Source organism: Poeciliopsis prolifica, unplaced genomic scaffold, assembly GCF_027474105.1.
Source record: "Poeciliopsis prolifica strain line A6 unplaced genomic scaffold, Auburn_PproV2 SCAFFOLD001, whole genome shotgun sequence".
NCBI classification, from domain to species: Eukaryota; Metazoa; Chordata; class Actinopteri; order Cyprinodontiformes; family Poeciliidae; genus Poeciliopsis; species Poeciliopsis prolifica.
This window is the reverse complement of record NW_026562376.1, coordinates 18710854-18738474: the sequence shown is the minus strand read 5'-3', so window position 1 is coordinate 18738474 and position 27621 is coordinate 18710854. Positions and strand designations below refer to the sequence as shown.

Here is a 27621-nt window from a genome sequence, read left to right as displayed (position 1 = left end):
ATAAAATGCAAACATTTAAAAAGCTTAAATAAGCAATGCTAAGCCTAGTGGGGGCACAAGTAAAGCCTGGTGGCCTGCCAGGCTTATAATACACTGTGGGAAACCTTGTGTAAACACTTTTGCAACTCTTGGTATAAAACTGCCAGCCTACTGCTCATTATGTTTCAGTTACACAATTCTGTAACTTTGTAATTAAAACATATTTGCTTTGTGTGAAAACCAACTAAGAAAAGAACAAAGAAAAAAAAACAGTTAACATTGGACAGAATGGAACCCGGTACTTGAGTTTAATACAACAGGTTTCTGCGAAATGACTCGGAAAAAGCCTCATTTCCGCAAAGATGGCCAATAAAATACGAGTTGGCAATTAAAGCATTGATTTATAATGGAATTATTCAGGGCAATTTGATGCTAGCTACATTCAGATTTAATGATGCAAGATTTGCAGAGTTTGCATGTGCAGTGGGGCAAAGAAGAGTTCCACCGTACTTTACACAAATTTAGATTGATTGCTTATAACTGGATTTCTGCTGGATGCAGAACATTTCCAAAAATCATGTAATAACTTGTGGTTTTGATGTCTAGTCATTTATACTCGCACGAGAAATAGATGTCAAGTGATTCTGCATAAATACAACATTTTGTAAAATAACATTTGAACCTTTTTGCCCCTTAGTTTAAACAATAACTACAAACTTAATGTGCTTATCTGATTTTACAAAATGTGAATATTTGTGTAGTGAAAGAATTAAATTTTCTTTTTTAATTAATGCAAGTTATTAAAAAAAAAACATCTAGAGTCCATTTCTACTCTGCTCCCTTAAATCCGATACCTTTAAATAAAATCAAAGGAGCCTGTTAACATCAAAACTCCTATAAGCAAACAAAACCCAGATGCCATCAACTGGATTAAAAACACACTTTTACCAAACTATCATTTCATAATTACAGGTATGGTTTCTATGATAGAAACCAAATAAAATAAAATCTTTTAAACACTGATGGTGAAAAAACATAACTTAAAAAGGCAGAAAAAAACTTAGCTAGTAGGATTATTTATTTATTTATTTAGCCAAAAGTTGTAATTCAGAAGCCGACAGCAGCAGCCAGTTTGCCGTTTACGCAAACAGAGGGAGCCTGAGGCCTTCCTCTGATGCAGATTATATAGATGGGTCGGGCCAAATGGTTTTCCACTTGGATCCGCTTCCTTTGAGGAAGTCTCCAACCGGCACTCACTGAGAGTGTCTGTAATCAGAACTGTGACGATGATGACGATATAATAATAATAATAATAATAATAATAATAATAATAATAATAATAATAATAATGGAGGAACTGGATTCTTGTCTAAGAAAGAAATTCAAACAATTGTTTGCATTTAGCTCCAGGATGTTTCAAAGTTTAGAGGTGTTGGTCTTCCAACAAAAATCTGTTTCAAAAATCAAGAGCACAAAGACAGGAGTTCATCAGTTTCTGACCCTGTATTTTTACTTCACCTCAAACTTTTGCTCAAGAGCTGATAACACAGCTGGCTGGCAACGCGTCTCAGAGTGTTTACCCAGACGGATGCATAGTAAGCAGTACAGCAGCGACTGTGGGTGTTGTACACAACTGGCAGCAGTGCTGAGGCCATGTTTCGCAGGGCATTCGTCTGTGACTTGCAACAAATGTTGTGCTGAGGAGGGGACATATTTTTAAAGAAAATGCATCTAAAGCTGAAACAATCATGTGGTTCTCTGGTGATTAATTATAGCAAGAGGAAAAACAGCCTGTATGAGAGTCCCCCCATTTGCTTCTGAAGAACTGGAGCGGAGGCACACAGGCGCGTACTCCCACACAAACTGGAAATGGCTAACAGGAGCAAAAACAACTCAAAGACGACGTGTTTTACTGTTTCAAATAGTCAGAATCAACATTTTCAGAGCCAGCAAGACACAAACTTTCACAGTAGACTTCTTTCATGGGTTCAGATTTATGCTGGACACCGGACCAGTAACCAGACCATTTATACTGGTTATATATATGGACTGTGGATAGAAGGTTATTATAGGGACAAAAAGCTATATTTCATAATTGCACCACCGTGCTTGTGTCCCCTCAGTGAAATTGGCTCTCCAGAATATATTCCCTCTCTCTTTATCTCTCTCTTGTCTGGCAGAGAGGGTGATTTTGACAGGCTGACTGTCTCTGCTCATGCAATAACCACCCTCCATTTGTATCTGAGGAGGGTGCATTAACTGGACAGCGTAATCAGCCCGCACAGGAAAAGCAGCGAGCCTCACCGACCGACTGCTTTTTACCACTCTGCGCTATAACAGCTCGCCATTAGGCCACAATTAGTGCAGCTCATTTGGGGGGGGAAGCAGGCCCTTCGAAGCCCTTTGGGCTGCAGAGTGGAAGCGAGAAGCAAGACTTTTCGTCAAAGTCCACTTTTGAGACAGACATTCAAGAGAAATAATCTGATTTGTTACAATTCCTGATGGTAAATGCAGAGGGGCTAAAAAGCCTCACACGGTACCATGGGACATTGCTCCAATCCAATTTGAGGGTATTGACACTGCAAACAGCTAATCACCAGATAATGCAGATAAGAGAATATCCTACAATGTAAAAGGAGAGGGGTTGATTTTCCATTGTAGGAAGGAGAATCAGACTTAAACAGTGTGCTAAACTTCCACAAAGTTTAGCACACACAAAGATGTTCCCTTCCTTCCCCAGGGGATTTAAAACAATGACGTGAAAACGCACGTTCCTGTGGTCATTTGTGGCATGCCGGCAGTGGGCAGACACAGATAAGAGTTTGGATCGGTGGCGGCTGACACGCTGTGATTATCTCTGGCTGCTGGAATTGACCGTCCATCAATCCAGGCGACCAAGACAACTAGGGCTGGGCGGCTTGATTGTTATCTGAGGCACAATTTTTATGATTTACTGACCTGAGACAAAAGAAAACAAGTAGAGGTGTTTCTGATACTTTGTATGAGTTCAATGCCAGCATTTGCAACTTATAAGAATAAATCAGAGTCTAAACATGTTAGCTGACATCTCACAGGTTGGAATGCCAAAATGTTCATATTTTTATTTATAAAAATTTTAATATTCATCTTTTTTTCCCCTCTTTCCACATAAAACCTATCAAAGATAAATATACAGAGAATTGTGGTTGTGATGGGAAAAAAAGTGAAAAAGGTACATACATTCGTTAGATACTAAACAAATGCCGTAATTTTATAGGGGGATATCAGATATATATTTTTCCCCCACCAACTTTTTCCAAACAATCAGAAAGTACCACCTGACTTTCAAGGGCTCCCCTCTCACGTTCCAATCTGCCTTCTTGGCTCCCTGTGCCTCGCCTCATGCTGCACATTCTGGACCTGAAAGCAGATCCGCAGACCAGAGAGAACCACAGGAGAGATGGAGAAAGGGATGGGTGGATGGAGGAAAGCTAGAGATAAAGACGGCGCTTGTCAAGAAGCACATTCTTTCTGCTGAGTGCCATCTGGAAGTGGAAAGGTAGATAAACAATGACGTGAGCTGCATTCCACCTCTCTCCTAAAGCCAGAACAGACACATGGGCTCCACAATGCTCGAGCGCCGCAGCCACTGATCCCGTGCCGTGTGCCAGGCATTGTCAGGGATTGGGTCTTATCAATCGTTGGCCAGCTCCTGAGCAGAAGCGCGAGGCAAACAAAGGGGAGGGGAGAGAACAAAAATGGAGGAGAGTTGCAACCGACAATGAGAAACACAAATGAGACGATGGCTGGCAGCCACCCGTCCACCCGGCCTGGACCGGCTCCATTTAATCTGGTCAAGTTTGCGCACAAAAAAAAAAAAAAAAAAAAAGAAATCAGAGGACCCTCCTCCCTGCTGAGTAGAATTAGACAACTCCATGCTAAGAGGAACTTAGCCGGTGAGCTGAGTGAGACAATTTGTGTTCATACAGCATTATGTAAAAACGTGCGCAATATTACAGCTGGGAAACCCAAGACAACTTCATCTCAATAGGCTAGAAGAAATTGAAGCCAAACTGAGCCTTACTTCAGATTCTTTCCAACTTTACCTTCTTAGGTGCCCTCAGGTACACAACATATCAAAGTGGTGGTGGACATTTTTATCAATCCATTTTTATTAGAACTGTTCTTTGCACAAAATGAGAAAAAAAGCAAATAAAACATTTATAATGTGACTTATGCAAGGCAGAGGGAAAGATTGAGGCTACTCAATTTCAGCACCTGCATATGAGCGTAAGGTGGTTGTTGCTGTTAAAGAATACTAGGAGCTTAAAACCTTTTAAACTTTTATCACATCATTACAAATGTATTTCCCCCCCACTTTTACACTTACTCTTACTTGCATTTAGTAATGGAGTACTGTTCCTCCCCCACCTATTGCTGAACTCTGCTGGTCAGCTGTTGAAAGAAAAAAAACACAATTTTCTCTTGACTACAAAACATACAGAGCAAAATTAGATGTTCTAACCTATTTCTGGTGAAATCTAAAGTCATTCACGAAAAGTAAAAAGTCAGCTCCATGGTGGTGCATGACTTTAAAAATGTGGTCATATTTCCTCTTAAATAGACGTGGATGATGGATGCACCAACCCCTGTTGACAATTATGAAATAATTACATTTTCATTACTCTTTTTATATAAGCATCTCAAGCATCTCTGAGTACCAGAGGAAAAACATTTCAGACTGATCAATATCAAGATCTGGATAATGAGTTTTGGCCAATTAACTGAAGCATGCTAGGGTTTTAAATAGTTAACAGTTTCAAAACAACTAAAAATGTTCATAATGTATTTGCTAATGTGTCCTTATAAACTACTGAGAATGTACAAGTGTAGAACTGCCCTTCCCCCACCTACTGCTGTGGACTGCCAGCAAAATAAGAAGGCTCCAACACCTAGCAGAAGTACTGATAAATCCTAAATCACATATAAATCTTTGGTTAGGCAGCAGTGTGATTGCTCTGAAGTACAAAGAAACTGTGATAGACAATATGCAAATAATTTCTGAAAACTCAGAATGCCACTCGTTAGCAGCTTCTGATGCTAAAATTAGCATTACTAGAATTAGCATCAATTCTGTAAAACACTGATTTGAGAACTTTTCCAAGAAATTTGTGAAAATAAAGCAGATTGATAAATTTTCAGGTTTACTTGAAATATTATTGAAATCTCAACTACGTAGCGCATATTTGGTGTCGTCTCATGAGCAGGGTAATAACCAATGTTTGATTTTATTTGAGAAGCAACAAGGAAATGTTGTTTTTCTGTTTTAAATACAACAGATATTTTGGTTTCATTTTTGTGTGTTGACAAAGTGATACTGTGGTGTTCTGACTCCAGGTTATCCTCCAGTGACAATCTCACTCAAGCCCCTGCCTCCTCCTCCTCCTCCTGTTTCTTCAGGCAGCCTGTCGGGATGTTCCCTGCAGGGACTGTGGCTCTTGGGACCACCCTGTCCTCAAAGTGTACCAACCCAGACCAGAGCTTGATTTCAGGGGAAAATAAGCCATAGCCCTTAGTGGGTAAAACGACTAAGAGAGAAGGACAAAATGAAGAGACTTTGACAGATTTCCCTTAGGCAGCGAGAGGAGCTGCACCTGTGTGCCCTTCATCTCTGCTCAGTTTAGTTTCCATCTCCTCCGACTCTCAGAAGCAATAGCCTGTTCGGCTCTGTTGGCGCTGGCGGAACAACAGGAGGGAGGGATCAGGTGGCTCAGGCAAGCAGACGAAAGAGAAGACCTGGGAGGAGGGCTGACAAATGAGTCCCGTCAGGTAAGATTCACAGATGTGAAGGGATGGCAAGGGAGGAAGAGGCAGGAGGTGGGGAGGGTGAGAGAAGAGTGTGTGTCAGCTTACATCAGTTTATCAACAAACATTCCTAACCCTGATTAAAAATTACTGTTTTCAGAAGACAGAAACCAATGAGTCCGGCCTACTGATTTAGACTGAGAAATAACAAAACAAAGCCTTCAATTCGCTCTCACTGTGACCAGTATCTGCAGAAATAATGACTCCTATCACAATAGTAAGCAAGGCCAAGGAGAACGCGGGAAGAACTCCAGAGCCTTTATTAATTGGGTCAGATGCACAACGCATTAATAAAAATGACTGGTGAGAGGGGTGGAGGGTGAGAAGAGAAGACTGAAAGACAGCCAAAACACGCACGGCGCAGATGAACTTGCATGGAGGCAAGAAGACAGGAACCTCTTTTGCAACAGACTCGAGAAAATAAAGAGAGCTCGATTAGTTTAAAGCGATTTTACCAAATGAACACGCAACCCCTCAGCTGGATTCAGACCTTGATAAATGCCCACTGTCTTGGCTGTTATTAAACACAAGAGAGACTGGTGGGTGCTTGTGCCAGCCAAAACTAATTAAAGCCAAGCAGATGCGTCTGGACAGTGGTACACTGCACACTCACTATGTTACACAATTGTTCCCTTTTATGCATGCTTGCACACACATACTCACAAAAGGAGCCTTTAGATGGGCTGTTAACCCCGACCACAAAGTAATCACTGCAACCTGATGAGACATCACCCAGGTAACTCAACAAGGAGAACATAAAATCAACAGGATCTCAGCCTCTGTTTCCAACGTTGCAGTATTTGACTTCAGAAACTTGGCGCAGTTGCCTTTTTCCCCTCCCCAATTACTTATCCCACTAAAACCAGCAGACATTTTTGATTTCCGACCTTCCATCCTGCAGGTGATGAGGTAGAGCTAACAGCAGCCAAGTAATCTTTCAAGATGCACGTGTTGTTGCTTTTGTTAAGGGAGTCTGTCATGTACTGAGAGGCACTGCAGCCTACAATAGAGGGCTCATGGAGCTTTCATCAACCTCCTCTCTTTCCTTTTCCTACTTTTCAGCTTCAAACGTTGTGAGCAAACACCTGTGTTTTTTATTTTTATTTTGCAAAAGCTATCATTACACCAGCCTACAGGCACGAGCGCTGAACTCAAAATTGCTGATGGAAGCCCCCCTAGCAGAGTCAAAGCTGGAGATGAGATTGCACTGGGGATGCGTTTTGGGAAGGGTGGGGGGGAAGTGATGGTGCTTTTAGGTGATGCACACAAACAAGTACAGAGATGCAGAGCAGGAGAAAAAACACAAACCTCTATGTTCCATCTTCATTTCATCTGCTGGTTGCATCCAGCCATAATCATACCTATGTAGGGTCACATCAACCACGGTTCTTTCATAAGATGCATAAGCAAAAAGTAGTGAAAAACAAAAACAAATCACTAATTTGGTGCAGCTAGTCTCATCTGTGGAAAAAAAGGGGCTTGTGCCTACAAATGTAGGCTAATGCCCTTCTCAACCAAAGGCTCAGGCTGCATTACAACAAAACAGACAAGTCTACAGTTGGGGAGGGGAGGGCGATTATGACCTGGATCAGACAAGCATGGACAGGGGAGGGAAAAAAGTGCCAACACGTGGCACCACGAATAAAAGCGATGTGACAGACATTGCAGGTAGTAGTTGCATGGCGCTGACAACCTTGTACGTGCTCTTGGTTTTAATAGCAACTCACAGAATCAAGGGCGATAAGAGGTCATGACCAAAACCAACAGGTGAAACCATGTCAATATAACTGGGCTTGTTTGTGAAGTGAAAAATTCACTGTGGCTTCCCCAAAGGGCTTTGCTAAAACCCTTCCGTTGAAAAATATTAGACTGCTGGCACAGTCGGGTGCTGGCCATCCGCTCCAAAAGGAGACGGTGGGTTAGAGTTTATGCCAAAATGTCTCCACCACTGCAAAAAAACATTTCCCAGGTAAGTCTTCTAGCTGTCAGAGCCTAGGCCCCGATGCAAACGCTAAGACCGTGTTGTGGATGAGAATGCGGGATACGGTTGGATAAGAGCCAGAAATCATTAGCAAGCAATGTGCCTGACACAACAGGCAGAACATGGCATTTTCAAAAGCATAAAAGAACCTCAAGTGTATGGCGGTGAGCAGTGCTAGGCAGCTGTTTCATTCAGGTCTTCTGATAACAACCCCCTGTCCAGACTGGCTAATGTAAGGCAGCACGAATACAAATCACTTCTTTGATGGTCCACACTGAGCTAAGCAAAAACTGGTGAACTGGCACACGCTCGCTCATTTCTTAGCTGATCAAACCTCTGGTGGATCAATGCGTGGAAAGAATTTCAATGTAGAAGTCTGCATTTAGATTAATGTGCATCCTTACAAAAGAGCTTATGATAGTATGGTTAATAAGAGAAACACTTCAGCTATCAGGAAGAGCCAGCAGGATGAAAAGACAAAGATCTAGCTAATGGCCTTGGCCATATCATTAACCACACAGGCCTTTGCAGATACAGGATCACGCTGCGGCTCCAACGACGGGGATGAAGCAACACTTTCATTATTCACAAGATAACATCCTAGGGATACTTTAAATGGGATGAGTTTTTGTGTTAAACTACCTTTCTGAATAAGCACACAATTGGCACATCGATTATGACTTTAAGCAATAAAGATTTAGGCAATTTAATTCTCCTTCTCTACCTAAAGAGAAAGGTTAGGTTTGTTAAAGGAAGAATCTGTGAAGATATCAGTTTTAGTTCTGCTCACCTGCAGTCGGCAGATGCCATATCCCAGCAAACTTTCAGAAATGTTAATCTTAGAGTTAGAGAGCAAACAACATTTTAGATATGGGACACTATTTTAGCACAAATTGAATAAGATCATATCCAAGGAAGAGGGAAAGCTATATTACATGTTTATGCTTCAGCAAGTTTGTTAAGATTTTCTCAGGCAAACAATGTTTGTTATTATGCCAAATTATGCTGTCTGAGGGTACAACAATCAGACATCTTAGCAGCGCATATATTATAAAATGTGATGAATTAACTGAGATTAGAGGGGTTTTTTAGAAAGCTGAACTCAACTTCAGAAAACAAATCCATTATTAAACTGACCTGTATATATAAAAAAACTATTAAAATAGAACCTCTCTGACAGCTGAATTTATTCACCTCAATGAGAAACATTGTGATGTTTTAACATCAAATTTATTCTACAAGTTGATCTTGCTACACCTCATCAATACTGAAAAACTTCATACTAGTCCTTCACTGCTCAACAAAAACTACCAAGCGCAAGCCGAAAGTAAACATCATGAACAGATGGTAGGAACAACCACATGACCCCAGCATCACAGGACTTTTGTTCCATTTTTAGTTTTTGCAAGATTTCTTGGCAAGTTGAGTCACATTTCAATTAAAAATTAGTGGAACAAACAAGTAAAATACCACTGAGAAACCATCTGGCTTTGAGAGCAATTTGAGCCTAAAAATCAGTCACAGTTTCAAGTAGAGTGTGTGGCGCTGTGCTGGCTCACCTATGGCACGCTGACCATTGCAATCACCAAAAACAACAAGGCCTTACATCTGTGACTCTGGCCCAGTCCCATTAAAAACCCATCACAACCACTACAACCATGCTACGCTTACTGCTCACAAAACCCATTGCTATAATTGGTTCCACTGCACCCTGCACCGACTCCGAACAGCCCAGGCTGCAAATGCAAACTATTCCACAGAAACTGGAAAAGAACCATATCCCAGTCATGTCTCAGAGACAATCAAGCATGGCAAATTATTTCCAAACACAGAAGTGAAAACAGACGCTTTGTTTTCAATCAGACAACAGGAATAAGGTATGAAACGAAAAAAAGGAAAAAAAAACATGAGGTGAAACCAAAACAATGTTTATTTGTTATGGAAGGCTGGAGGTGATGACAGCTTGACTGTGGACCAATGGAAAGCTTTGCGATAAGAACACACACTTCATCAAGTCACACAAGCGGACAGAGGTGCAACAGTGAAGCAGATCTCTTGTTTCAACACCACCACAGTGAGACCCACAACCATGTTATTACCTCAGCCAGAGGCAAAGAGCAACACCATGGCTAAGAATGCTCAGAAAACATGACAGATAGGAGAGTGTTTCTGTGACGTGACAGAAAGACAAACAGAGAGAAAAGGGAAAAAAATGGATTTGAATGTGTATGGGAGCAGAGGTGAATGTGTTCTACTGAGGATCAGTTCTGCTTTGAGCTAGCATCTTGGCAATCTTTGTAATACCAGAGGAAGAGAGTGTGACTGGACCTGGATGAGACGGAGAGAACGCTGGTAAATCTCTTGGGCTTCCAGAGTAACACCAATGTCTCTTCATCCTCACGTCTGGAACTTGTGTACGAAGAGGACAAAAAGTTATTTATGAGCAAAAAAAATTACCAATTATCACCAGCGAGAGACAATGGAAACTCGCAAGCAGTCATAATTGCTTGTTGGTGTGACAAGACTGCAGATAAAGTAATGCTATAATTGATATTCTGAACTGACTTTTGTTAATTAAGGCACTGATTATTCTGCTTAACAGACATTGACAACCAGAAGCGCAGCGCTGCCCTTTAGAGAAGATGCTTTGCACGGTGATGAACTAAATTTCTTCACAGACATTGTTTAGGGAGCGAGTTGTTGTCCGGGGAATTCTCTGACATGTAAACAGAAAACAAAAACACGACAGGGGATTTCATACCATCAATGCTAAAAATAGGCACTTCAATTTGGTACGTGCAACAACTGTCCAATTTCATTAACCGACTTGGACCAAGAGCTCGACAAAGGTAGACATTCATTATCCCTTCACTTTAGGGTGACACACTGATCATTCATAAACACATTTTACACACACACACATATATATATATTTATATATATATATATACACATATATATATATATTTATACATATATATATATATATATATATATATATATATATATATATATATATATATATATATATATATATATATACACACATATATAATTTTTTAGATAACTTTGTTAGAGTCCTCTGGTTTAAAAAAACCTATTTTATATTTTAGAATGACTGAGTTCAGACCTAAATATAATATAGGATCTGTGGCAATACTTTTACAAGTCAATGTTCACAGATGCTCTCAATCTGACTATATATAACAATTTCTTTTTCAGGAATGTCCTGTATTTCACTCCCCCCAAACTTTGACAACCTTCCCTGTCCTTTATTCAAGTTCAGTACAGTATAGCTGCATGATGATGGTACCGCCACCACATTTGGCTGTACAGACATTGTGTTTAGGTAAAATGCAGAGCTGATTTTTCTAGTTGTACAGGTCAGACAGAACAAGTCAGGACTTGCTATTGCTTTCTGTTGACATATTCTCTCCTCTAAGCATTACATTTTATTTAGGGGCAACACAGTAATAGGGCAGAATCCTGAGGACTTTTAAATGTTATTTGATAGGAAAAAAAAGTGATTTCAAAGGAAAAAGAAGCATTTATAGAAACCTTTGGCCAAACTGGTGACCTTGCACACACACCATATGGGTCTATCCATTATTAACAAGTTGCAGGCGAGATGCATTTACTGATGTTAAGAAATGTTTTTTTTAAGGTTCCACTGGATCCTACTGGCTCGAACCACAGGATAATCCAGAAAAAAAATGATGATTACAAGCAAATAGTATTTCTTAGAGTCCTACTCTTCCCGCCAAAAAGGCAATAACATTTTTATGGCTTTGTGGCACCTCCAACAGATTTTGCAACAACAAAATTAAATCTTGAAAGTAACTTAAATCCTTATGTATGAAAGTTTTAGGTTGAAGGGTTTGTGAATTAGCGAGGCTAGACAGGGAACAAAAGGCGCACTCCGAGACAGGGTGCTGGGCATATGAGGGAGGCAGTCGGAGACAGCGCACTTAATGGAAGTGACAGTCAGCAGATACGCACCAGTCCGCTCAATCCGCAATTTCTCCCACCGCCTTCTCTGGCAGCCAGGAAAAGAAAAGAAGAAAAAAAAAATACCCCCATCCCATCTACTGATTACATACAATGCATCCCACCATACTGAGACAGAGGATAGGGAGGTGGAGCAGGGGGAGTGAATAGACAGAATGTTGCCCGGACCTTCTCTCAGATAGTGCGGTTATCAGTAAGAGAAAGAGGGAGGGAAACAAAAAGGAAGTTTACTGGCGTTGTTTTATCTGGTAGGGCATTAAACCGAGAGGCACACAGGGGACGTGACTGCCAGAGTAAAGAAAAAGACCATTCAGAGGAAAGGAAAGAGAAACTGTCCAAAGCCAGGGAGCCTTTAGATGTATCCTATCTCACCAAGTCAGTAACACGCATGCACCAGCATACATACACAGTTTACCCTTGGCTCAAAGTCATCCCTGGTTCATGGTCACTGGCTTTGATAGGAGTCCGAGCCCTGGAACAAGCTGCTAACGACCCAGAAAGCTGCTCATCAGGCGACGGGTGTAGCTCGATGTGCAGCAGGAGGACGGAAACTCATAGTGGCTTCAGATAAAACACTCAAAGAGGGCTAAAAACAGAACTGTAAGTAAGAAAACTATTAAGACTGAAGCAAAAAATTAGAAGAGATGGAAGGGGAGGCCGCATGGCAGCTGGGGGTAAATCCGTACCCCTGTGTGCCGTCCTTGACCTCGTCAGAAAAGACCAGGGCATGCAGTGAAAAAGATTGTTGGCCGCAACACCCGCCAGGTGTGGGTTGGAGAGGGATGAGAGGCATGTCGATGAGGATACCCCTCCCTACCCCAACGAAGCATGCACAGCAGCCTGATACCCTGCTGGATCCGGCTAAATCAGAGAACTTAGCCAGTGACCTCTCCACAGGCTCTGTACCTTTTAATGAGTTCTCTGTCTTTGATTTGTCTTAGCGCTTGCAGCGGGAGACAGATCATGCATAAGCCTCGTCACACACACACATCAGAATTACTTCAAAGCGACATGTGTCCATCCACGGCTTTCAAAGTTGGAGTCAAAAAAAAAAGTGGGACATATACAGTTGAAATAATGAACACACCGAAATCCAGAGTGACCAAGGACTCTCATGTGTGCTCAGACAGGCACAGGGAAAGTGTACCAACAGCGATGGACCAACTGCTTGCGAACTAGCTGAAGTCAACTAATCAGTTCACACAAGGACAGAAAAACCCACACTGCTCGGCATAAGCTGAGCAGAGCTCAAGGAGACAACACCCACCTTGTTAAGAGAAGGCCAGAGTAGGTGCAGGTGAGATTGGATCCAGACATGCTTGCTCACAGATAGAATTGAATTATTGATCAGCCAACAGATTGTGTTATGAGAAATTCATGGATTCATGTCTTGACCACCCAGTTCCCTCAGGCTCCGAGGCCGTGTTTGGAATCTCTATCCATGTATATATTCTGTGTTTGTCCACATGGCTGTAGCCAGGGGAAGCAGTCTGCCCCGGTCAATGTCCAAATTATTTCCAGAGGCCAGAATGAGCTCACACTTAGACGACTTGGAGTAAACCATGAATTGATCAGGCCGATTAAGGCGATTCATTCAGAAGGAAGGCCTCAGTCTCACTCAACCGTAACGGAAGAGCTTTAACTTCTCACAAATAGTTCCTTCTTCCTGAGCACTCAGGCAACAGCACAACCTTCAGCTCCTAATTCCACCAACTGAAATGGAAGAAGCATGATTTTGGAGCGGCATTTGAGTCTGTTGCTGCTGATAATGCAAAAACACACACAAAAAAAGTCTGCTAAGCGAGTACTGTGGTGTTCACAGCAACACCAGACTGAAGTAGGGCTGTGTTTCTCACAGGGATGCTGCGTCTAAAACCTGGCACTCACTCCTAGCCTTTCAACAGTTACTAAAGCCTGGACAGGATGACAAAAGAGGACAGTGTGACCAATTATTTCCTGAACCGTGTCATGTGGGCCTTTGAACCCAGAAACATGTGACTAATACTGGCTTCTCAATACCAGCACTCAAAAACTAAACTGGTTTTACAAAATTCACACCAATTTTAGCACAATAATAAATAGAACGATCCAACTTATTTTAAAGTAAGAAAATTATTTTAAATTCAGCAGGATGTCGATTACTGCGAATTAATAAGGTCCTCTGTAGTTTTTATTTTAGTCTTAATACATAAAGCAAAGCGCAAATATAATAATTGCTAAATGAAGTCATCAAGTGTTTTCCAGTATAACAAAGTCATTGCAGAAGATGGGGCAGCATTGTGCTTCTGAGCTAGTAAACATTTTTGCTACACTGCCACATTTCTTCACATAAAAAAAGACATTAAATCTTATTGTTCTTAAAAACCTAAATGATTAATGCTTCCTGACCACAGTATAAAAATCTTGGCTAGAGAAAAAACATAACCCTGTCCCGTTGAAGCCTGGATTGCTTCAATGTAAAGTTTGAGGTGGCGCTATTGAGTCACATGTTTGTGTATCCAATAGAAGCTCGCTGGATTGATCTCAGGGAATTCTGGATAACAAGTAAACACCTCAAACCACTCCAGAACTATTTCTGGCACATGGCAGAGTCATTATCCCACTCAAAGAGACCAAAACCATATGGGGCAGATGATAAGCAAACTGAAATGCGCTGTGTTGCTGCAATTTTCCCTCACAACCTACCAGACCAACAGTCGCCCATCAATCGGATCAGAACCACATGGGCCAGCCTTCACTCGTTTGTGTATTCCTCAAACACTTTTGAAAAGATCAATCTTGGCTGTGTGATGTTTTTATGAAGTAAGCACTTTGAACCACCTGATGGCTGAAATGTGCTACACAAATAAACTTGACTTGCAGACCATAGAATATTTGTGGGTTAGCCATTCCTCCTTCTAACCACATTCATTTCACCCACAAAGTGTTGACCTGCTGCTGCCAAACTAGACCCCACCCACTAAAAGGTGCCAGGATGTTGTAATCTGCTGAGCTTCACACCACCTGTCATAATGTGCTGACCAGGTCGTAGCAAAAGTGCACTGCCTCAATCTAGTCTAATCAGATTTCCTACAGAGGAAGAAAATACACTTTATGCACAGAATTAGACGATATTTAATAATCCCACCGGTTTTCAGTAATTAGAATTTGCTTTGTTTACATCTTCTGTGGAGAACAGATGTGTGGTTTTAGCACGCTGCACAAGGGGGATAATGTTTTGTTTTCAAGTCGGAAGGTGGAGAGACGCATAGAAACCTATTGGGAACAAGATGTGACTAAGTTTTTTTCCATTACCCAAAAGAGGCAAGTGACTCTGTATTACTAATTAAACAACAGACACAGAGGAATGTGTGATGAATTCCTGACAGCAGACAAAGACAGGGACTTGAGATGAAGTAGAGCAGAACCTGGTTAAACATAAAAAAAAAAAAATACAAAAAAAAGCTGGCTAAGGAAGAAGCACTGACACGTTAGTGTAAGTGTACTGTTGATCTCAACAAGAACAACAACAAAGAGACCTTAATGGAGGTCCAGAGTGCAAGATAAATGGCTATCGGGGTCTGGTTGGAACACCAATTGGCACCAGTCAACAAGTAAACAAGCTAAAGTGAACATGCTGTCTAACATCCCTGGGTTTGCTACAGTCTGTTATTAAGCTGCTGCACACTGCACACTTGTCCATATCCATTTGAAAGAGGATGAGGGTAGATTGGGGGGGGGATGTCTCCTGGAGAGACTTGTGCGTGATTTGGGGATGCAATTGGCAGAATGTATTCCGTAAACAATGTAACAGCAACTTGTTTTCAAAGGAGTCACTAGAGAGAAGGCATCAGGCTATTTGCTGTGTGGCACAAAAAAAAAAAAGAGAGAGAGAACAAGACAAAGTCTTGGTAATAAGGTTCTGTAAGCCCAGCAGCACATCCACTGTGGCTAATGACAGTGATTAAAGAGTTAGGCTTCAAAGAAGGACGTGACGTGGGTTCGGCCCAGACGAGAAGCAGGATAGACGCAGTCGCACCAGATTGAAGTGACCACAAGGCTGAGTTTTAAAAAACTAACAGGCGGAACATATCCAAGACTGAGTGCTGGGTAGCATGTGTTATGAGAGCTTGTAAATATTTAGGCATTCCTACAAGGGCATGTGGCTGCAACTCTGATGTCATTTCTCCCAAGACTACCATTTGCTTTAGTTGGAGACTGAACAGCCACGGCAGCGCAACTGTAAACAGATCTGTGAAAAAGGGGAACAGTTGGAAACAATGTGCTACGGGATAAAAATAAAGTACACTAAACAAGTCTGAATAATAACCTTTGCAAATCAGACCATTTAGAAGAAAAGCAGAAGAAGAAAAAAAAAACAGATCTGTGTCTAGATAATATGCAGACACCACCAGAAACACAGAACAAGCTTCCTTTTTCCAGCTGAAAGAAGTTGAGAGAGGGGAACTAAACTGGGTAGCTTTAAGGCTGCCCAGATGAGTCAGTGAGGAATAATGCATGTCGTTATGGCTGCATGAATAGAGTAGTGAGGCTATGGGGCAAGCGCGGACACCTAAGACATAGAGCAATGATGACACCTCCACAGATCTACATTTCAGTAGACAGCCTCACGCTCCAGGCAGGTTCAGAACGCAAGGAAAGATGTCCACCTAGAGCACAGACACACTGAGTAAGAAGAATAGTTTAGAAAAAAAAAGTAATGGAGCAAAAGAGGAAAGTCTCATAAAGAAATGCCAGGTGAATTCTGCGTTGGCGATGTTACAGGGAAGTTCTAGACATAAATTTGTTTGGATACTTCCACCCTGTTTTAGCACAAGACTCATGGTTGGCTGATAACACCAACAGTACTTTGAATTTTTTCCCGTTTTTTTTTTTTATGAGTTACAACCACCAATTTTTTTTAAATAGACCAACACAAAAAAAGAGCATGACAGAAATAGAATGAAAAAGAAAACATTTTCCCCCATCTTTGCAAATTTCAGTAGAACTCACAGAAAGACTTGAAATAAATCTGGAGGAATCTAGTGTTGACGTCAACTCCTCTAATCTGCCTGTGATGGCAAAAAGAAAGCAATACGAAGTCCCATCTGCAGTTTGCCACAAGCAGCACATTATCTAAGGGACATGTTTTCTTCAGCAGGGACATTAAACAGATAATGGAAGATAGACTCAATACACTGGAGCAGATGTTCAGGTCACTGACCTTAAACAAACAGTCAGAACTATAACAGAATAGTTTTTTTAAAATATATTTATGTAGAATGGCACTCTCGCCGTCCAGTCTGCTTGACATTCTGGAGTAACTTTGCAAAGAAGAAGCACTAAAGTTTGAACTGTGAAGCTTGTAAACTTGCAGCTGTAGTTGAAGTTGTTTTAAAAAGTTTATATTCTAGAGAACTGAACATAGATGTATATATATATTTTATTTGTTAAAATTTCAAATACCTGAATCCTTCTCCTTCTATTGAGAATGATGCACTACCACGTCCTAGTTTAAAAAGATCTCAATGTAAAGAATGAAATATGTAGTTCTATTATGACAAAGAGTGCCAGTTCTTTTGAATGCCATTGCAAATAATGCTGCTCTTTGTAGTTATTTGTTGTGTAGATCTGTAATTTAATGATCATTAAACTACAACTATATACACTCCAACAGGGCTCTTAACCCACCGGCATGCCCCAACACGTCAAGGTCAATGCAGAGGTAAAATATGTGACTCACTCTAATGCCTGCTATAAATCTGCACAGTGAAATGAAATGCACAATGAAATACTACAAAGCTGGCCTCCGCACAGGCCACGTTTTGCTGTTTTGGTGCATTTTTATTTATATTTATGCTTGCATTGTACTCGACTTTTTTCTGCTGAATCACTCTCCGGCTGCTCCCAGGAGCCAATTTCTCCATGGGGATCAATAAAAAGAGATTCCCTTAAAAAATTATTGCAAAGTCTAGTTAATTTTTTGCGACCGACAGGTCACTGGCAAAATGTCAGTCTCTGAGGCTGAGGCTATTTCTTAGGCAGTATTATTACTGCTGCTGAGACTGCAGCCACAGTAAAACGGTCTGTCAGTTTACAGATGAGAAGCAACAGAGCCAGTGGCATTTAACTAGATTCTCAGCAACTTTAACAATGGCTGTATGAACAGATTTTAATGGGTCCCTCTTGGATCACAGGCTAGCGAAAGGCCACTATACCCACCTCATTTAACAGAGACAAGGACATGATACTGGAAAAAAAAAAAAAGAATCCTCATTCTATTTCATTATAAAATGTAATAAAGCATAACCTTATCTATATACTCCATTATCCCAGCTTGATAATAAAAGGATGTAGATTTATTTCAGGGAAAGATTAGATTTACCAAACAGCCTGGATTTGTGTAAAGTGCTGCTGACCGTGCTATGCTTAGAAACCCTGTGTTGTCTTGTCTATATTAGTATTCATTATTAGATCCTATTGAGATGCACGGCAGAAAGGTCTGGAGACTTCATGTTTTGCACAAATAAGCACAAGTAAGTGGAACAAAACATCTTTCTGCAGCCTTAGCAAACTTCACAATTTGACTGAAGTGACTAAGGGACAGACATCCAACCTGCAGCAGTGCTGCCCGCCTCCCCCATGACCACTTCCACCTGCCAGCAGGTAGAAGTGCATGCCAGAAATAATAAGGACAGCATATGGTCTCATGATCCAACACTGCTGATGCTTTTCTACAGCTCGGGTCAGCAAAATTGCTGTTTCACCCAGTTTTATTTTAAATCAATTACTGCCTTTGTATATTTAATTTTGATAGTGTTACGGAAGTTTTACTAGGATATTTCAGCAAAAAGTAAAAATACTTTTTTAAATAATCCAGATTTTTGCCAAAAAAGACATAGCTACACGGTTCCAATATTAGTTTTATGTTTAAATATTGAAAACATAAAAATTCCAAAATGTATAGATTTTGCAGGGGACTGCACAGTGTATGCCATTCGTACCATCAGTCAATAAAATTGAATACTAGCAATCTAAAAAAAAAATCTAGTTTAGTCAGAATGTGGACAATTACAAACTAAAGTTCTGAACTGATCATCCAAGTCTGTCAAAAATAACATGACGTCTACAGCTATACATGGAGAATAAATGTCGCTAAATATAAAATTCTGTTTCAGGTGAATCTTTTCAATTTGAAATTAAAACCTTAGACAATCATGACAAGAGGACAAAAAATAGTGTCTAAATTCTCTAAGATAGTATTGATCTGCATTGGTTAATTTTATTATGAAGATATGCCAAACACTTAGCTAAAAACTACAAATAGCAATTTTATTCTCTTAACCAGCTCTCCCTGGGGAGAGGAAGGTCAAACAATACAAATAAAGAAACTGTTATAATGTATTAAAACTAAGATTCAGTGTACATGACAAAATAGTCAGTCTATATGAAAGACCTGAGCCAATAGTAAGTACCTTGATGCATTTTTAATACAAAAACACAAGGAAAACAAACAAAAAAATGCTTTGATACATAAATGAAGATGGTAATAATTCATTCTCTATTAGACTTTAAACATTCTGCAACATCTTTCTTCTCTTTTATGCGTATCGATCCTTAGAAACCAGAATCTGAATTGGACTAAAAATCAACAGCAGTCACTATTTTGCAGCACCACTAATTTTATTGTACAAGCTTGCTCTCAAAGACTCACTTGCACAAGACATCCCCGTCTCTCTTCCACAGTTTATGTTATCGTATCTCTTTGCTATCTGACATTTTGACCTTCGTCTCCAGCTGCTGCCACTGAACTGACCCCTTCGTGCATCTGTCACTTACCATTTCTGGCTGAGCCTCATTTTCAGTGGTTCATAATTAATCAGCAAGTGTACATGAAAGAAAAAGAGAGAAAAGGCAACAGAGGGCCAACAGTCGACAGCCACTAGCCTATTAACATCAACCAGCTGGACATCATATTAGCTGTAAAGCAGAGGTGATAATTAAAAATGATCTTGGTGGGAGTAAATTGGTCAGTTTGGAGGATTAACTGTGAAATGACTCACATGAATGAAAATGAATTGCATCCTCTGGTGCCATTGCTGGGATTAAATGTCACTCAGTGTGGAGAAACCCTTAGTTGAAGACTTAAAAAGTGCAGTGATAAAGCATTACAGGTGGAATAAGTAGCTCTACACAGTTTCCATTATTCTGCAGCGAGTGTAAGCCTAAGTCCATTTCAGCCCCAAAGCCTTCTGAGGCAGATGTATCAGCAAGCGGCCAAATCCTTCACAAGCACCCTCAATTTGCCCAGAAATGAAGCGTTGACTCATTTTCAGTATGTTTCAGTTCGAGAGATCTGAACCGTCTTCTCATCCTAACCAAGGAGAGAGGGTGACTAAACATCGCCTGCCACATTAGACTAGATGAAGCAACCGACTTTCCTGTGAAGTGTTTAAGCAGGTAGTGTTTTGATAGTGAATCATGCTAGGCTTAATTATAAAAGCAGCAGATAAATTAACTTTCTGCTCTTGTCTTTTCTGGAATCGAAACAAGAAACCGTCTCCGTATAGGGGAAACGAGGTGATCTGAACTGGGTTGCATTTGCAGAGGAGTTTTCATTTAAACCCATGTGTGGCAGCAGGCAAAATGGCTTACTATGTGTGTGTGTGTGAAATGTTGCTTATGGCCTGAGTTGGTGGGCTGGATGACATGCCTCCAGTAAACAGGCACCATCAAAAGCCAGTGTCTGTTTCAGCCAAAGGAAAGTGGCTCAGAGGAGGCGCACTGAGGCAAATGTTTGTTTACTGTTTCTATCATTGGGTTTCAGTCTTCACTGCTGGCGACGGTCCATACTGCTGTTCACAAAGAGTCCTTCTCACAGCCATGACAATGACTGATGCCCCAAACAACTGGCCAGCGACCCAAATTGGACAATTTTTCTTTTAATAATTGGTGATTGAGCCAGGTCAGACGTCACAAAAGGGAAAACTCTGCATCAGCCACAAACAGCCCGACTCAAAAGTCTCTAAGATTATTTTGTCATAAACACACCAAACAAATGCTCCTGTTCAGTCTTTCATTTTAAAGAAGTTTGTTTTTTTCCCCTCTAACAGCAATTAAGGCAGCTCTTTCCCCAGGTGATTCATTTGGCTTTTTCAGAAAGGTATTTTCAAGATTCATTATGTTTCTCTTACTCATGCTCCAGCAGAGGAAGGGGGAGTAACTGTAGCTCAAAGGTGGGGAACAGGGAAGCAAGAAAAACCACTGTGAGTTGACAACTATGACGGGTTGACTGAGCTGTGCGGTTTCTGGTAGACATGGGGATAAAACAGCTTGAATTGTGAAAGTGCCTTGGTAGTTTTAGCAGCAAAAGTAAAACACATTGAGCTGCGTTTGACCCTTCAGCTGCAAAGGCTACTGGGCCTTAAAGCGAACTTCATCTGCTGCTGATGTTTGACGTTGCAAAGAAGTGCCAGGCTCCTCTGACACAATGCCAAATTCACAGTCTGGCGCTAGGGGACTTGAGATGAGAATTAACACAATCACAACTCCTAGATCTGTCGTACATCTGCTTTGTTTACTCTGATCTCAAGTGCATGAGAGGACAGGAAACGTGCTGAGTGGAAAGGGTAGCGGGTGTTTAGTTGTGTGAAGTGCATGCATCACATCAGAATGAGAGGCAGCTGTAAAAAAAAAAAAAACAAAAAAACCCTAAGGGACAGTTCAGGACAAGACCTTCATTTCCAAGGGCAAGGGTGGCAGCAGTAAAATCCAGTGGAGATAAGATCAGAAATCCACCTTAGCGTGGCGCCTCCTTCACCACCGGATAATCCTTTAACATGAAAAGACAGGTCTATCTCCAATTTAAAGGAAATCTGAAGTCCCCCCCATCTTTCAGCAGCCTAATGCCAGGCTGACACACCCTTCAAGCATCAGCCCACACTCCCCTGAAAGCAATGTGTACATAAGGAAAGCAAGAGGAACAATGTAGCACACATGCACATCCCGTTTGCACCACACCTGTTTTATGCTCAGTAAATGTAGAAAGTCGACTCGACAAAGGGGAGAAATACCACACAATATCGTGAATTAGATCTGAAGAGGTAAAGCAATGCAGTAATAATTTAGATTATGATGTCTAGAAAGGACCATAAAGGGAGGCTTATTTGCCAGTTGAAAAAGAACCAGTGGCCCTCAACAATGATGGAAACGCTTGTCATGTCTCTGCTTGTCCAGTGCTTTGTTCCTGCCTGTGTGCAATGGACAAGAGAGAAGGGATTGCTCGTTGTTTATGAGGATTAAGGCTTTATTTTCCAAATGAAAATGACAGGAGTCTGTAATCCGTGGCAAAGGAAACAAAAGAGACAGTGGATGAATATGAATGCATCTGACCTCAAAAAAAAATGCTACCAAGTCCCAGAATAGGCCGCATGCATTCAGGAGACAGTCAACGCTCTGTGAAAAAACAGAGACGAAAGAATTTAAAACTTTAGCCCACTCCAAATCCCGTAAGAAAAGACAGCATCTAAGCAACCTTTGATGTAAAGAAATAAATAAATCTGTTCATAAGTAGTCCAGAGGTAGTTACAGTGCCTTAGGAAAAAAGTCTTCATACCCCCTGAAACATTTTACACTTTGCTCATATTACAACCACAATCTTCAACGCAGAGCAGCATTTGATAATCAAGTGAAAGGAATATTATACATGGGGATGTATAATATTCCTGATTATTCACAATAAAACTTGAACAGTATGATGTGATTTGCACTGAGCCTTCTTTACTCAGATATCCTAAATAAAACTGAACATAACTGAATGCTCCTCATATTTTTTCTAAATCACCTATGAGTAGATTCCAGTGTCTCACATAATCAGTATAAATACAGCTGTTCTGTGAATCCGAAGAGGTTTGTAACTGAATATTGGTTTGTAAACATTATCATCTGAAATACAAGAGGAGTGCGGCAAAAAAACAAACCTTCCTAGACCAGACCTCTCTCTCTATAGCATACTGATGGGCCAAACAAGGAGGCCCTTAGTAACTCTGGAGGAGCTGCAGGGACCCACTGCTAAATCAGGACAATATCTTAATATTACAACTATTAGTTCTGCTCTCCTCAAATCTGGGCTGTTTTCAAGAGTGGCAACACAGAATCTGTGTCAAGGGATAATTGCAATTTGCAGACCTTATTTGACTGACCAGGAGATGCTTTGCGAGGAAAAATGGGCAAAAGACACAATGTTGCTTCAAAATAAAGCAACATTTTCCTTTGATCTTTAACATTACATTACATCACACTAAAGTATAAAAATGCAGCAAATCTGAAAATGTACACCTGGCACGAGAACTTTTGTAAGCTACTCCATGCTACATTTCACCTGAAAGTTTAATTCCAGATCCAGCAGCCTTTTACCCAAAGGGAGAGAGGTTGAAGGCGAAGAAAACTCAGAAATGCTCGATTTGTTTTCCCGTTTCCCTTGCATTAAAAGGGTATGAGTCTGTGCTTTGGGAATTGTTTTGCAGACTCCTGAAACCCCTTGCATGACCTGAATGAAAAACGTCTCTCATCCCCCTGTCCTGAAAAGAGCATCTATGATGAAGCAGTGTGGTACGCCCGTCTTCTTCACCCTTGTGGGGAAGCGGGAGAAGACATTTATCACACTCTCCTCTGCACAGATAAGGTGTCTCTATTTATTCAGAGCAGAAGAGATAAACACTGAATGAAGCATTGTGGGGCACGGAGAAAGAGAAAGACACACTAAACAGAGGTGGGGAGGAGGAAGAGGGGGTTACTTTTCAAAACTGCTTGCGTTCATCTCTGTGTGACCAGATGGTGTCTCTCCCGGTGCGAGGAAGAAACTGGAGGCTGACCCCCTGCTTGAACCCCCTTCCAGACACCGGCAGCCACCTTTCCGGCTTCCACACAACCCCTTCCTGCGCTAATCCATTCCCACTATGAGTCTGTTTGCATGAAGTTATTTAATTGGAACAATCTCCAGGAGGTAGATCACCCCGCGTACAGTCGGCACGTCTGGATGATGATATTAAAAAAAAGACGATTTAAACAGGGCAACAAGGCAGTACAGTGGTTTTCTGAGGGCTGCACCAGGGACTGAGAGATACAGACTGGCAAGAACAGCATTTGAGATTCAACAGGGACATCAATAGTGCCTCTGTTCCCTTGTACTCCACAAGAGAGACAAGACAGAGCGGATACAGAGTAAAGAGAAAAAGCAAACATGAGGCATGGCTCTCTACTACGTCTGTGCTCTCGGATGCTGATGTACGGCTCGCCTGTCCAGAGGTGAGGAACGCGGCTCACGTGCCCATTTCTCACCGAAATTGCCGATCGCGCAGGGACAGATGGCCCCTTGTGAGGTGACTGGGCAGATGCCGTGGCTGTAGTGCATCTGACGTTAAATGAATGGTTTTAGGGAAGCACATGTCTTCAGGGACCTTTATTCCCTCCCCTTGTACCATCAATCAGCTGTTGAGTCTGAGAACAGTCGAACAAGTTTTCACCCAGACAGTCATGAGTGCAACTGTGAAGAACTACAATGACACAGCTCATTACTTGTGTACAAAAGGACTTTTTAAAAAAAAAAACATTTAGGTATGCAGCACAGCGTTACTGGTGTGTTTCATGGTAAGGATTGTGTTCAGGTTGGGAACAAGGCATGCTTGTTTTCACAAGGTTTTTTGCCTTCATCAAACAGACTACTGCCTGTAGGATTTGAGCCTTGAAGGGATGATAGTCATATTGCCCATTTAGTTGTTTCACACTTACAGATTTGGTCTTTTCATACCTTAGTTTTTGACAGCTTGTGGGTATATCTAATTTGTGAGACCCCAGTTCTATTTTATACACTCTTTGACAACTGGTGATTGCTCATAAATCTTTATAATCTGTTTATAATCAACAGGACAGAACTGGAGTTATTTGACTATGACGGATACTATGCAGGGGGTCATTTTAGTTTGCTCAGAGGTCGTAATCTCGTATTTCATAAGGTCTAAAACGGCGCTAGAAGCATAACCAGTGACCTGATCAAAGACCTCCCAGATGTAAGCAGTAGACTGGAAAACAATCTTTGAAAATGCTTTATTGGCTTTCTACGTTCTATTTTGTCTGCAAATTCATCAGAACAACATTCACTGAACTTATTTAACCCTGGGTACATGACACAATATAGTCCTGTCTGCAGCAGCACATGTCCTCAGAGAGTTATTGGCGACTTCAACCTTTGTGTCAAGAAGTTTCTGAGCTGAGGTCTGGAATGTATCCTCTGAATATGTGTGCATCTGCAACTTTTTGTTTTTCAAACCCTTACCCACAGCTGCCCGTCTTCATCAAAACATTTATTTCGGCTGACAAGAGTTGGCAAAGAATCCACAAGACTCAATAAACTAACTTACTTTTAAAACTTTTGCAACACTGACCAAAGCTGTCAATTGCAAGAGAGCATTTGGGGTAGACTCTGGGGACTGACAGCGAAGATGGATGCAATATAGTTGTAGGAACGCATTAATGTTGTTATAGCCTGTAATTATGGTCTTTGAGAAAGGTGGGATTCTTTATTTTTGAATCATGCCGAGATAGTATCTTCAGAAACTAACATGCATTTAATTTCACTATATGAGACAGTTGAGTACTTGTGAATACTTATTTCCACAAAAAGAATAAATAGAAACACTACCAGCAATAAGAAGTAATTGATACGCAATGATCAAGAACACGGTTCGCACACTGGTACGAAACAGCGAAGGAGCGAACTGATCCGCAGCCACTTTTGAGACAGCACTAAAACGAAGGGGTCATTGAAGTGTAGCGACATTCCTGGGCTTCCCTGTCTCCTAACGCTCACTGGCATTGAAGTTGTGTTCACGCTCTCACTTAACAGAGACCGAAATCCATACGAAGTCAAAGAGGGGATGAAAACAACAGCGCTGGCGAGCTTTTCTCGGAACTCACCTTGAAGGTGAAAGAGCGGAGGAGTTCCACAAACAGTCCAGAGAGCCAAGCGAAGAATCCCTCCGACGAAATCTGGCGACTTTTATTTAGAGAAATGTCCGTAAAGGAAGTTTTACATCTCGTCTCGCGTCCTGTGAGTGGGTCTGGGGGGGGAAAGGCACTATTCCGCTGGAATGGAGAGGTGGGGGGAAAGAGCAGCCAAAACCCGGGTCAAGCCGTTTGACCAAACAGTCGCTGCGTTTGGAGACGGCGCGGTCAACTCCTCAACAAAAGAGTCTCCGGTTGGAATAAGAGGACTTTCTCCACGCCCAGGTGCAGAGTCACATGGTAATTTCCAGGTATGCGCGCGCGCGCCTCGGACCAGAGCCTAGAGGCACGGTTCGCAGAGGCGGCAACACACCTGTGGGATGTGACTCTCACGCATTCGTCCTGACCCTCATCGCGTTCCGGAGCCCGGGAGGTTTGCGGTCTACAGAGCGGAGGGAGGACGAGGAGGAAGCCAAGCGGACAGGCTGGTTGGTTGGGAGGGTTGGAGAGGAGCGCGCGCAGGGGGGTCGAGAACAGACGACGGCGACAACGGGGGAAAGAAGTGTCCCCCCCCTCCCTCTCACTTACTCCAACGCACGCTGAAGGCGAATCCGCATGGTGTGCGGAGGAAACGGGGAGAAGGCTACAAGTTGTGTCTCCTGCTCGCCGACACACGCGCACATAGAAAATAGTTCCGCGGGTAGGGAAAGGCAGCGGTACGGAGGCAGGCAAGGCAAGCCCCGCGCTGTGGCTCCCAAAGTGCTACAGCGGATTCAGCTTTCTGTGGGGGCGTTTCCAGGTCACTTCAAGCAATAAAGCCTCGCGTTCATTATGAAAAGTAATAGCTTTTACTTAACCTCCACAATTCAGCTGGCGGTGCCAGCGTCCGGTAAATATATATATAAATATTTATTTTTCCTCTATCCAGTGTGAAAGCTTGATGAATTTAGAAAACAATAAAAAACTGCGAACGATATTCAAGACAAATAAATATCTGGTGTGACAAATTAAAACTGAGAGATTGCGTTGATCCATATGTTTCGGACAAACCTTGTTTGGATCCCATAGGAACTGAACCTTCACTCTTCACTCTGTGTACAGAAAACGAGCAAGCTAAATTTACAATCTGTTACACTGGGTGTTGTCCTTTTGGGTTTTTCCTGACCAGGATCTGCCTTATGCAAGTTCAGAAGGCTCGTCTGTTCGGAAATGATTATTTATGCGCTATATGTGTGCGTGTGTGGGTGAGTTTTTGTGTGTATTTTGTATTCTGAGCTGGACGACTCAATGTATGAGAAAATTAAAGGTTTGAAAGTGCTGCCTTCCAGGTAGTTTGATGTCATTTGACATAAGCTTTGCTTATTGCGAACCCTTTCATTACACCACTTTGTTCCCTGTTCAGAGCGTCTCCAATGAAGTCTTATCAAGTACAGGGAAATGTGAAAGCTGTAGATACTGATACATATATACAAACTTCACAGACGTAAGCATAGCAGTAAATTTTACAGTTAGCAGTGTGCATAAGCACAAAGCTTTGTAACAAATCCAAAGAGGTTGATTTAAATTGAGCTCTCATAACTGTACTTATCCTACATGTTTTTTGTCCTCATGTCAAAATGTTGGATGCATAAAAAAAGGTTAATGCAGGTATTGAATTGTGCATATGAAATACTGTTCCACTGACATATAGTTATTTCCATTCCTCACGTTTTGCCTGCAGACAAAGCTTTTTGAATAAGCTAAGATTTTATTCACAGCCTGATGATCATTATGCATTTTTGTTCCCATTAGAATACAATAGGTTAGTCAAGATTATTATTGGATCGTGG

General features: G+C 41.5%; 1 protein-coding gene across 4 annotated transcripts in view; it reads right to left on the bottom strand.

Annotated features, from left to right (window-relative positions):
* The window catches only part of plxnb2b (plexin b2b), a 150692-nt gene extending 123653 nt beyond the window's left edge, over positions 1-27039 (bottom strand). For 2 of the 4 annotated variants that reach the window (XM_055029022.1, XM_055028995.1), the window contains exon 1: positions 25766-27039. The gene's annotated coding sequence lies outside the window, so the exon portion shown is untranslated. Of the gene's footprint in view, positions 1-4354; positions 4379-22183; positions 22247-25765 lie in introns of those variants that run through there. The other 2 variants (XM_055029003.1, XM_055029012.1) reach the window with 2 other exon arrangements.
* Positions 27040-27621: the final 582 nt, after the last annotated feature.